Genomic DNA, 12,380 nt, shown 5'->3' on the forward strand with positions numbered 1-12,380 from the left:
TCCTTCTCCACTGATTTGCACTCTTCCCTCCCTTCCTCGATTCAGCTTTTCTAGGAGAGCTGTGCTCTTGGCTGCCCCAGTCCTCAGGGGCCTAAAATCACTCCCTCCATTCATATACCACCTATTACCTTCTAACCTCCCCCAAATACCCATTCCTCCCACTGTACTTAAGCTATAATCTTAAACAATGATCTCCTCCTTGCAGCTGTTAATGGCATTGCTCCTTTTTTCATTCTTCTTGACAGTTCACTGTCATTTTACAATATTTCAGTAAAAAAAAAGTATGTGAGCTTGGGAGTTGGAAGGATCTCAGTTTAAGTTATATTCCTCCTGGCACTGGCAGTATATGCCCTTAGACACGTTATTTCACCTGCTAAACTTCACTTGATTCATCTATAAAATGGGGTAATCATAATTCCTATGTGACAGGGTTGCTCTGAGGATGAAATGAGATTATATACCTGAAGTCCATAGGAGGCACTAAGCGTTGTGTTCTTTTCCTCCTATTCAAGCTCTCCTTATTTGGCAGTGATGGCCTTATCTACGCTTGCCACTCTCTCATGTTCCCCTTTTAAACTTGACCTGTGTGCTGCTTCTCGAGGAGCACTCTTCACTCTACGCTCATGACACCCAAAACAACGTGTCTCGCTCTGGCCTCCGAAACGAGGTTCAGTCCCGAATCTTCACCTCTCTCTAGGGCTTACTGAGATACTCCACCTCCACTTCAAATTCAGCAAGTCTGAAATCAACCTCATCTTTCTTTCCCCAAACAGAGTCCCTCTCCCATATTTCTTCCACCTCTTTATACATCAGCCCAGAGTTCATTTTTGACTCTTCTTTTTCTTTCATCTTCTTTATTTTTTATTCACTCACCAAATCTTACATTATCAAAATATCTCTTTCACTTGTCCCGTCCAAACGGAGCTTCTGTCACACCACTTCCCTCTCCCCAAATCTTCAAGTTCCCCAATGCCTCCTAGACGAAGTCCAAGTTCCTCACTCTAGCTTTTGTATCCTGCCAAGCTCAGCCCGTTTCCCCTCTTACGTGAACCTCCCACTGATTCTAGAGTACAGTGTGGCCCCGACATCCTGAGATTCCTGCCCCGTGATGCTCCTCACGATTAAAATTTCCAGCTCTTCCTTCTCATGTTTCCGCATCCACACTTTCGGGGTTCAGCTCAGGTGCAAGCACTTCGTGAAACAACCACTGACTATTCCAGCTCTGCAGATGTGTTTTCTTCTATGAACTTGCCCTATATGTTTTCCCTCAAACACACATCACCCAGCTCTGTGATTTAATTTTTTCATGTGGTCTGTGTTTGTATTGCCCTTGAAATGAGACTGTGAGGGAGGAATGGCCTAATTCCACTTTGTCTAGAACAGGGCTGGATATAGAAAAGTAGCTTGGAAATAATTGTTTAATAAACAACATATACAAATAGGAACAGCAACAACAATAAAACCTCCATACGAATAACTGTTGTAGCCCTTTATCTGACTTAGCAGCCCTGCTTCAAATGCTATAGAAGATTGAAAGGCCGTAACAAGTCTGAGAGCTGAATATTCCTCATCCCTGAATTATATACGCAAAAAGTAGCTGATAAGGTATCTATGTGCTTTTATGCACACATTTTCAACATCTGCAAAAAAATTAAAAAATGAAAGGCGGAGGAGGAGTTGAAGGAGGAGGAGGAGGAGGAGGAAGAGAAGGGGGAAGACGGAGAGGAGAAGAAGTAAATTTAAAAATAACATTTAGGCAAGAATGTTAATAGCATTATGCTTAATTAGCAGACATAAAAGGATATCTGAATCAGTTAATAGTAACACTTGCATAACCCTTGCTAGGAACTGTTTTGAAGTGCTAGGGACACCCAGAAGATAGACTCTGTCTTCAAGAAGCTCACTCCAGGGACTTCCCTGGTGGTGCAGTGGTTAGGAATCCACCTGCCAATGCAGGGGACACGGGTTCGAGCCCTGGTCCGGGAAGATCCCACACGCCGCGGAGCAACTAAGCCTGTGCGCCACAACTACTGAGCCTGCGCTCTAGAGCCCGCGAGCCACAACTACTGAGCCCACGTGCCACAACTACCGAGCCCGTTTGCCTAGAGCCTGTGCTCTGCAACAAGAGAAACCACGGCAATGAGAAGCCCAGGCACCACAAAGAGTAGGCCCTGCTCGCCGCAACTAGAGAAATGCCGCACGCAGCAACGAAGACCCAACACAGCCAAAAAGAAATAAATAAAATAAATAAATTTATATAAAAAAACAAAATAAGACTAAACTAAGAGAAAGATTAAAAAAATAAAAAAGAAGCTCACTCCATAAAACTAAGTACAAAACCAACAATAATCCGATACGATAACTGGTACATTCCAGGCATGACCCCAGTGCTGTGAGGGGAACACTGATGAGCCCTCGGGAGTGGCTGCGCCCTAATATCCATGATGCAAACGGAGGCAATGAGGCCGAGGGGGTAGGCTGAGGTAGACCACGCAGCCTGTAATGCTCCCAGGAAGGGGGGTGAGATGCAAGCACTGTGTTTGAGAAAGAACTCTATTTCCTTGGAGGATGAAATGGAAATGGTGCATTGAGTCCGAGAGACAATCTGCAATCACTCAGGTGAGGAATAAGGAAAATCTGAACTAAGACAACATCGATGGAAATTAAAAAGTTGGAAAAACCAATTTACAATAGCAGCCATCAGTAGGTTCACAGATAAAGATTTTTTTTCCCCACTACAGCAGGGAGCAGAAGTGTTCAAAGAATTTATTCTCCTTAGACTCTTACTTGCTGTTGCTATTACTATTATTCCAAAGACTGATGGATGAAAGGATGAGAATAGTTACTCCACATACTGAGAACACAAGTTGGCAACATGGTTAACTTTCACTCATGACTTAGGATGAAAGTCAAGTCACCTCATCACGTTCCAGCCACCACTCATCCCAGTTCTTAAAAGGATGGGAACTTAAAGGAAGTTAGTCTACTTTGTGGGACTGCTTCCAATAAGCACTTTTTCTGGTGAATGTGGGATAGGGTACAGATCTGTTACATTTCACCCTTTTCATGTAGGTGCATAAAATAAAATTTTAAAAATGAATTAGCACAATGAAAGAGCTTAATGCCTTTCCTGAACAAAGATATTACAGAGATATTGAATAGCTGCAGAGATTCTTTGAACATATGCCATATCGCACAGATAAGCATTTTATTTCCTCATTTGGAAAAGATGAAAACTGAAGGCAATGATTATAGTAATATCTTTTGTGTGTGTGTGTGTGTGTGCTACGCGGGCCTCTGCCGTGGCAGGGCACAGGCTCCGGACGCGCAGGCACAGCGGCCACGGCTCACGGGCCCAGCCACTCCGCGGCACGTGGGATCCTCCCGGACCGGGGCACGAACCCGCGTCCCCTGCATCGGCAGGCGGATTCTCAACCACTGCGCCACCAGGGAAGCCCTATAGTAATATCTTAAAGATATATAGTGCTGTAAAAATTTTCTAAGCACTGCATATATTTAATCTTACTTGATCCTCACAATCAATATCTTAACAGGTAGGGAAATAGAGGTCCAGAATATTTAAGCGACTGTCGATTAACAGAAAAGGACAGACTACAACCCAAGTGTCCTGATGTTCAGGTGTCAACTTTCAGGTGTCCTGGAAGCAGCAACTCTCTCTAGAATTACATACTTAGGGTTCTTCCAAAGTATAACAGGAGGTCAGGGCTGGTAAAATCACTTTCTCCGTTTGTATATAATTATTATAATACTTCCTAAATAATACTCCTTATACTTTCAGTGAAAGTAACAAAAAGCATTTTGTGGTTTCTTATTCATGCTAGATTTCTCTGGATATTCAAAATGGATTACTAAAAAAATTAGGCCTTGTCAATTGTACTTATTTTTCAGTGGTTATTTCTGTACACAAAAGTGCTCTCAATTTTATGACGCTATCTGGAAGAAGTTCAACAACACATTGTTAATACTCTACTGCTACAAAATAATTTTAAGGCTCCATGGGAATTTAGATTTGCACAAGTTATTAGGATGTGACCTTTCCCTTAGATTTCTTATTTTAGGATCAACTTAACATGGTATTTCCCCAGTGGGAACTGTTGTACTTCCTTCGCAGATAAGAAAAATAGCAATCACAAATTATAGTGAGTAAACTTAGGGAAACATATATTTCTGTGATGCAGATGAAACTGAAATCATAAAAGGGGGCCACACGACTTATTCCTTGGGTTTGAGAGGAAAGCCAGTGGCTTGCTAACAAAAGAAAACAAGTCATGCCATTATGGTATTTCCCTGAAATTTATACCTAATTGTTTGTCCCAGCTACGAAGTCTTATGACTTTTAAAGATTATTAAAGATGTTTACGTCACTAAATTTCCTATGTCCTGTCTACTGGGAGTATAAAAGGTTAAAAATATCAAGTTTTTAATAATTTAAATGATTTCAGATCACAGGATCTGGACTGAAGGACAAGGAGTTCATAAGTGTGAAGAAAAAAAAAATCAAAACAACAACTAGAATAACACAGAGATCACAGTTGCTTCACATTATGGTCCATGGAATAACAGTGGCCTCCAATGTTTGAGCTCTTACTATATGATACTGTGGCAGAATTTTAGCACATTATTGGCAACATATGAGTTACTGGGAGTATCCAAAGAATCAAGCATACTACAGCTAGGACTGCAGAGCTCATCATTGGCAATTTTTTTTAAAAAGGTAAACAAAATCATCGAAGGAGAGATTAGGAAGATGTACATTTTTCCTGCCAAAATAAATAATTTTACACACTGTTAGTTCATGAAAACATTAAAATTAAGAAATTACAAAAAGATTCAATTTTTTTCTCTTATGAGAATGAAAGTGTGGTTATAAATGAAAATCAAGTAATCGCCAAAAGTAATTTTTTGTATCCTCTTCCATCAGACATTTGTACAGTAGGTTTTATTAAAATTACTACTTGAGAACAAACACTGCTTTATTGAAATTATTACTCAAGAGTCTCAAATAATCAAACCCCTCCCCCACCATGCATTCTTCAGTTTAACCAACTTTTAATGTCACAGAAGTTCTTTTAAGCTTAATTTTTAGGAATTAACCGTCTACATTTGATAACAGTGACTCATGTTTTCTAGTAAAGATAGTACTCACTGTGATCAACTTACATGTTTTTCCAGAAGATATTTATTATGCAGTTTAGACACAGCTAGGTTTTAAAATATTGTTTTTGAATGAAAAGATAATTTAGAAATCATTTATCACAATCCCTTAGTTTTATAGACAGTGAGGGTCAGGGATAGCAGTGTATTTACTTTCTCAAATACCACATACACATATTTAAAAATCCATGTATATATACTAAGAACTGGAAGGCAACTTGTAGAAATTAAAATAGTTTCAATAAGGATGTTAAGATTATAGATAATTTTTTAAAAAGGTTCTTTATTGTTGTTATTACATTGCTTATTTGATATTAAAAAATACAATATACTGCATTGTAGTTAAAAGCCGTAATCTCTATTTCATGTCATTAACTGTAACACTTAACCCCCAAATGAAAGTTCAGAATAAAAAGGAAAAACAAACACCCATCATCTTTCTTCTATTCATTGTACATTTTAACCATATGATTTTGCATTTTAAAATTTTCTCTTATCATTGTATCTTTATTCTAATATTACTATTCACCTCAAATATTTAAACCACGGATTAAAAATATTTGAGTGAAATAAATCCTTTAACAAAATTGATTTGTATCCTTCTCTCTGGATGTGCTACTTTGTTAAACCTTCATTTTTGCAAGCAATCATTCCTTTATAACAACTAGCAACATGCAGACTGAAGGTCATGGGGACCTGCAGCACAGGTATTAAATTTGATTTAAATTTGGTATAACCTCAAGAAATAATCTGCAGTTTCATTGCAACCAAGTTGGTTTTTTCCTAACCCAAAACATAAACAACACCCCCATCACCATCCAAAAAACCAAAAACTACCCCAAACCCCATACTATGCTAATATCTAAACAACTGGTGAAAACTCCTCACTCTCCACCCTCCTTCTGCTGTCAAACACACAGAGCCAGAGCTAAATGATAACAGATTTAAATGAACAGAAATCATTTAAACATATGCGTTGGAAATATGTTTTTGTTCATTTTGCTACTAATATATCCTCAAAGCCATGTGAAATGTCATAAAAACGAATAATGCAGGAGTAATATAGTTGCTCAAACCCTTTAACATAGAAACTCCTCTTAAAGCAATTTATCCGAAGAAAATGATTTTTTAAAAAGTGAAGTACGTGCATGAAGATATTCACTATATGTAACTGTGTAAGAATAAACAGAAATTGTATAATAATAAAAAATTAGAAGCCACCTGGAAACTGGCTTAGTAAATTCTGTGGTATCACTAATATGGACTACTGTGTCGTTGCCATTATTACATCTGAAAGCCAAGTAAAAAGGAAGAAAGACATGTAATCTAACAGTGAAAGAAGCACTGTTAGTAATTTAGAAACGTATACAGGTCAACCAGAACTGAAAGGAACTAAACAGAAGTTAAATAGTAGTTTATGTGTGATTAAGTGTGGTCTTTTTATTTTAAAAGATATTTTCACAGCTTTTCAGTAACAAAAACGTCTTAAAAGAATTTAATGTAAAATGAAACAAACCCAAGGGCCCAAATTCAAAAGCCAAAGGCATTTATCTGTCCTAGTTCCTAATCTTATTTCTGTTTGTACCACCTCCCCACCTTTAATATTTTAGAACCCTATCTATGTTCCAGTCCTGCAGCCCCGAATTCATACATAGCAGCATAGCTAAGCAGAGAGTTTATTTACAGAGGGCAGGCCTGAACTCTGCATGTGAGCACATACAGAAAACGATAAAGATCGTCGTGTCCTATTAGTAATTTACAGAATTGTGATTTGCTCCACCCAGTACACCTATAATTGAATTCCTCAGCCATAAAATCATTGGGACCAAACAAATTCAGATATCTTTTATCTAAACTCTTTTTTTCTCCCTTACCCTCAGTTAACATTTCTTATGGGGCTTTTCTTCTTTTTATAGATTCATTTGTCTTAGTTATAAATTAACCCACAAGCAACTCTCCCAACCACCCAGCTCTACTGTTTCCTGTGTACCAGGTTCCTTTCTACTTGCACTATTTATGATATAGGGGCCATTTAAACTGCCGGTTGGTAAATGATGTCCAGGAAATCATCTCTAGATTTTCAAAAAAGATTCCTCCTAAGGAGAAATGCCCCCAAGCAGAGATTCTCCTCATAGCTGGGCACCCTGGAAAGAAGTGGAATGGAACTGCTGAAGACTTCTATTTCTTTTTCACTTCTTAAAATTGTGGTAAAAGATACATTACATAAAAACTGACCATTTTAAGCATTTAAAAATGTACAGTTCTGTGGCATTAAGTACATTCAGACTGCTGTGCATCCATCACTACCATCCAGAACTTTTTCATCTTCCCAAACTGAAACTACGTTCCCTTGAAACACTAACTCCCCCACCCCCCGCTCCTCCCAGCTCCTGGTCACCACCACCCTACTTGTTGTCTCTATGAATCTGACTATTTTAGATGCCACTTCTGTTTTTTCTTGTTTCGCCTGAAGTGTGTGAACTAGTGTAGTTTCCAAAATTGGTTGAACACATAAGAGAGTTGCCGGCAAAAACCCTTCAGGGAAGAACTCTTAATACTTAGCATTTTGTTTTTCATGCCCAAATGCTTGAATTCAGACCAAACACTCATTTCCAGACGCCAGAGCACATACTTGCCCCTTACTTGGTCTTCCAAGAGTTTGGTCTTTTGATTTATCTATTTTTTTTTTTTTTAAGTTACACTGATTTTCAAAGCAAACTTAATACAGCTATTGATTTCCTTTAAGAATCAAAGTTCCCTTAGCACTGCTTATATTCACAGAATTCCCAGACATTTTACCTAAAAACAGCATGATCTTCTCTCATCTTCACCATTCAAATACAAGGCTACTAATTCTAAGCGCTTGTTCAAATGTTGTCCTGGGTAAAGTAGACTGGTGGACCAAGAGATCATGAATGAAATCTAAAGACTTGGTGTGAACACTGAAATCACACCCTGACCTCCACCCACTAAAAATTGTGCTCAGAGGTGGTTTGTGAGGACTCAGAGCCTTGTGGGTTTTTTTTTTTCCCCACTCACAGTTTTTCTAGGGGCTGGAAGTAAGTGGCTGGAGAACTAAGTGGAGAGCAAACCTGTGGAAGTGAGGATGGCTCTGTGTATGGACAGGATTAAGAAACAGCTCAAGGAGTATCCTTGATGAGAAGAACGTTCTAAGGTTGGCAAACAAACAGAAACTCACTCTACAAATCAGTAAAAGTCTAACGAGAATGATTACTGAGGGACTCCAGTGTAACTTTTAAAGAACGTCTCATCTTGAAATAATCTGAGCTTTACAGAAAAGTTGCAAAGATACTCCAGACTATTCCCATGTCACTTTCACCGGGCTTCCTACTGATAACATTTTACAACCACAGCCCAATGAGGAAAACTAATAAATGAAAACTGGCACACTGCTATAAACGGCTTTATCTGGATTTCACCAGTTTTCCCACTCAGGCCCTTTCTCAGTTCCAGGACCCAGTCCAGGATCCCACATTGCATTCTGTGGCCATTGCTCCTTATATCTCCTCCAGTTCCGCAGTCTTTTCTTTTCCTTTTGGTTTTTTTTTTTTTTTTTTAAGTGGCTTTATTGAGGTACAGTTGACATACAGAAAAGGGCACATATTTAATGTATAGTTCCCCAGATTTTTCTTGTCTTCCATGCCCTTGACACTGTTGAGGAATGCTGGTGAGGTATTTGGTAGAATGTCTCTCTATTTAGATTTGCCTAACATTTTCCCATGATTCAACTGTCGTTATGAATTTGGGGGAAGAATACTGAAGACCTGATGTGCCCTGTTTGGGGGTATATAAGCTCAATAGGTCTTAGTACTGTAGATATTAACCTATTAACCTGGATCACTTGGTTATTAAAGTGGTGTCTGCTAGGAGTCTTCTGCTTAAAGTTACTACTTTTCTCTTTGTAATTAATAAATATTTAAAGGGAGATACTTTGAGGTTCTGTCCACATTCTTCTCCTCCTTTCACCTTCTAATTTGAGTATTCATCAGTGGGTCCTGCCTGTGGCAGTAACTGCTGCTGAGGTTCTCTGACGGCAATTTTCCATTTCCCTTACTCCTTTAACATTTACTAATTTAAATTCTTCTGTAAGGAAAAGCTCTCCTCCTTCAATTTATTCATTCAGTCATTTATTTATATCAGTATGGAATCATGTATATATATATTTTATTTTGGGAGTTGTAATCCAGTGCTACAGATTTTAAAAATTTTATTTATATATATCAAATATATTTGATATATATATATATATTTATATTTATCAAATTATTTATATTTATCAAATTATTCCAGCTTTGGCCATTGGGAGCTGGAATAATTTGAACAATAAAATAAATAACTATAGTACTGGATTTTAATTCCCCAAAGAAAATATATAGGCATGGGCATTGGATAAATTAAGCTACTTTCTCCTTTGTGACCTGGGATCATAGTTGCATAGCCTACAGAGAATCAGGAAAGATATTTTAATTTTTCTCTCAATTCAAAGACAAGTAACACATGAACCTAATATAATGTATTTGTACTAAGACTTATTTCTAAGGACTTGTGTTATTTCTCAACCTCTAGGTTTGTTTTGTTTTGTCTATCTTCGTTTTGTCTTAGACAAACACGTTACTTTGCTTTCCTTCCACTGACTGGTAAATTATACAGTAGAAAGTATTCTGATAGTCAAAATAAAAGCTCTCTAGGAAATTTTACAATAAAATACTATGAAGCATTTGCATGTTCTTTTAAAAAGACCCTTCTAAATACAAATTTAGTATAATAAATTCTGAGTTTACCTACCGTTAAAGGGCAACTCTTGTTTAAGGAAATAGCCTTCTTGTATGTCTGTCGCTTAGAGTTGGCTTCTTCAAATCTGAACAATTAAAAAGAAAACAGATTTTTAATATACACATTCAAAATTCTTAGACAACCTAGGATACCAAAATGTACAAGCACAAATGAATGTATTTTCTCTGTTGGATTTCATCATGACTGTTTGCTTTCCCTGAGCTTAGAATGCTTTGTATTCTGTAGAAGCAACCAGCAGACTGACTTGTAAATCATTCAGGGCTGGAGAATCTTCCTAAAGAGACATGGATTAGACTCATTTTGCCCACTCTCCTGTTCTGTCACTGATCATGAGTCAAGGTCCTTTGTCTCCTCCATCTTTTATGTCAAGTTAATAAGGACACCTACGTTGGGCAGACTTAAGAAAAACTAGATTTTAAAAGGGTTATAGTAACGTCAAGAGAGAGATGACTGATAAAATTTATACACAGCAAAGATTACATTTATGAAAATATAAGCGCATTCTAGAGGGCACATGGCTGTTAAGCCGAAGGTAAAAGTGTCACAACCATTTAGGGACAGTAGGTAGATACAGCACATTTCACGTGGACCAGATTTTTAAAGGAAGATGCAGAGAGCAGATTATCTGAGTAACTGTGTCAAAGGTCTAAGGATGTGTATCCTTGGCTCTTTCGAAGGGCTCAGGGATCCTAGAATAGCTGTACATTTCGTAAAGACAAAACAGTACCCAGTGCCAAACCCTTATCATCAGGGCCTTCAAAGTCCCAACATCTAGACCCAACATTCTGCACAGTCTAACCTACCCCAAATTCTAATTTTTTTTTCTTTTTTAATGCTGCACCTTTCCACTTGGAATTTGCAAAACCTATTCTATTACCCAATGCACGGGTAACGTAGTGGATCATGAATATAAAATGTTTTCCCATTTTGTTATTTCTACTTTGAAAGAATATAAACTACAGCCAATGTATTTTGTTTGATTCTTTGTTTCACTCGCATTGTTTAGGACTGTTGTTTGGAAACTGAAAACCTCCTAATGAACTCGCTATCAACAATCCAGTAACAATTTTGTTTTCATAATCGGGCATATTCTTCTATAGAAAGAGCTAGCTTGTCAGGGTTTTAGACCTGTCTGCTTTGCTTTTTGACTGCTCATCTGTATCACAGCAGTTTATTCTTCATGTGAAACAAACGCTCTTTCATTTGTTAGTCAAAAATGAAAGGAGTACCCACATCAAACATGTCCATTACATATAACATGCATAGCGCATGAGAAACAACTTTATAATGGATTACTATTTAGACTTTTTTCACCTTTAAGTCAACAAAAAAGCACTTAAATATATGAAAACAAAAGGAAAGAGTATTAATGAAGAAAAATTTGAACAAAATCTCTATCTGAAAAATTAAATAATGTTGACTACAGGGTAAGATTAAGTCATACTAGCTTTTCTTGACACTCATTCCAATTTCTCTTTGAAATACATATGAATTCATTAAGAAATAGACAGGGAAAAAAAAGAAGTAGACAGCAAGAAAGAGACAAGATAAAGTTAAGATTTCTGGAAACTGCTATGTATTCCTAGCTTGTAGCCCTAAGAGTTGGATCAAACAGAAAACTGGACCAGTTTCTGTGATGTTCAAAGGCAGACAGAATCTATAACCTTTCCCAAAACCCCCTCTCCCGGTAAAATCAGTAACCTCCTTTCTGTATCCATTCTGAACTGCATTGTACCATAGAAGGTACAGTTTGCAGGCATAAAATATAATAAGTAGGGCAGAAACAAGATCCATTCTGCGGGCAGTATATATCAAGTATTATAGTTCTTTCATGTTCCCCATCTGGTCAGTTAGATACAGACTGGTTTATATTCATTAGTTTATAAATCCTTCTACTTATTAATACAAGCCAGAGAACCAGGCTGTGAAGAGAGCAGACAAGCCCCTCACATTTCAACAAAACCCACACTAGACAGGGCCTGTTCTAGTCATTCAGCTTTTTAATATCTGAGATAGGCTTTTTACCAGAATCTGAGTAGATAATAATGCAAGCCAAAGGGAAACTTACTATATTTGTCTGAAATGGTATAAATGGTAAAAGTTGACTTAAGCAATAGGAAAATAATTAAAAATGAAAACGACTGAAAACGTATCAAAGATTTGCTTCCCCAAGAAGCTCTGGGGCTAGATAATTTTATAGATACATTTTTTTCAAATGTTCAAGGGGGAAATAAGTTTCTTGCCACATAAACTGTTTCTGAGTAGGAAAAAAAAAAACAGAGTGACCAAATTAATTTTTCAAAACTTAACAAGACAAAATAGTTAACAAGGTAACCTAACAAGAAACAAGAAACCTCACAAGAAAAATACCAACCTCACTTATTAATATT

The 12,380-nt window shown here is 37.4% G+C and overlaps 1 protein-coding gene across 2 annotated transcripts in view; it reads right to left on the reverse strand.

Annotated features, from left to right (window-relative positions):
• The window catches only part of PPARG (peroxisome proliferator activated receptor gamma), a 128,146-nt gene that overhangs the window by 94,703 nt on the left and 21,063 nt on the right, over positions 1 to 12,380 (reverse strand). For both annotated transcript variants that reach the window (XM_059076110.2, XM_067043409.1), the window contains exon 2: positions 9,982 to 10,054. The gene's annotated coding sequence lies outside the window, so the exon portion shown is untranslated. The remainder of the gene's footprint in view (positions 1 to 9,981; positions 10,055 to 12,380) is intronic.

The sequence above is a fragment of the Kogia breviceps genome, chromosome 10 (genome assembly GCF_026419965.1).
Source record: "Kogia breviceps isolate mKogBre1 chromosome 10, mKogBre1 haplotype 1, whole genome shotgun sequence".
In the NCBI taxonomy this organism is placed as follows: Eukaryota; Metazoa; Chordata; class Mammalia; order Artiodactyla; family Physeteridae; genus Kogia; species Kogia breviceps.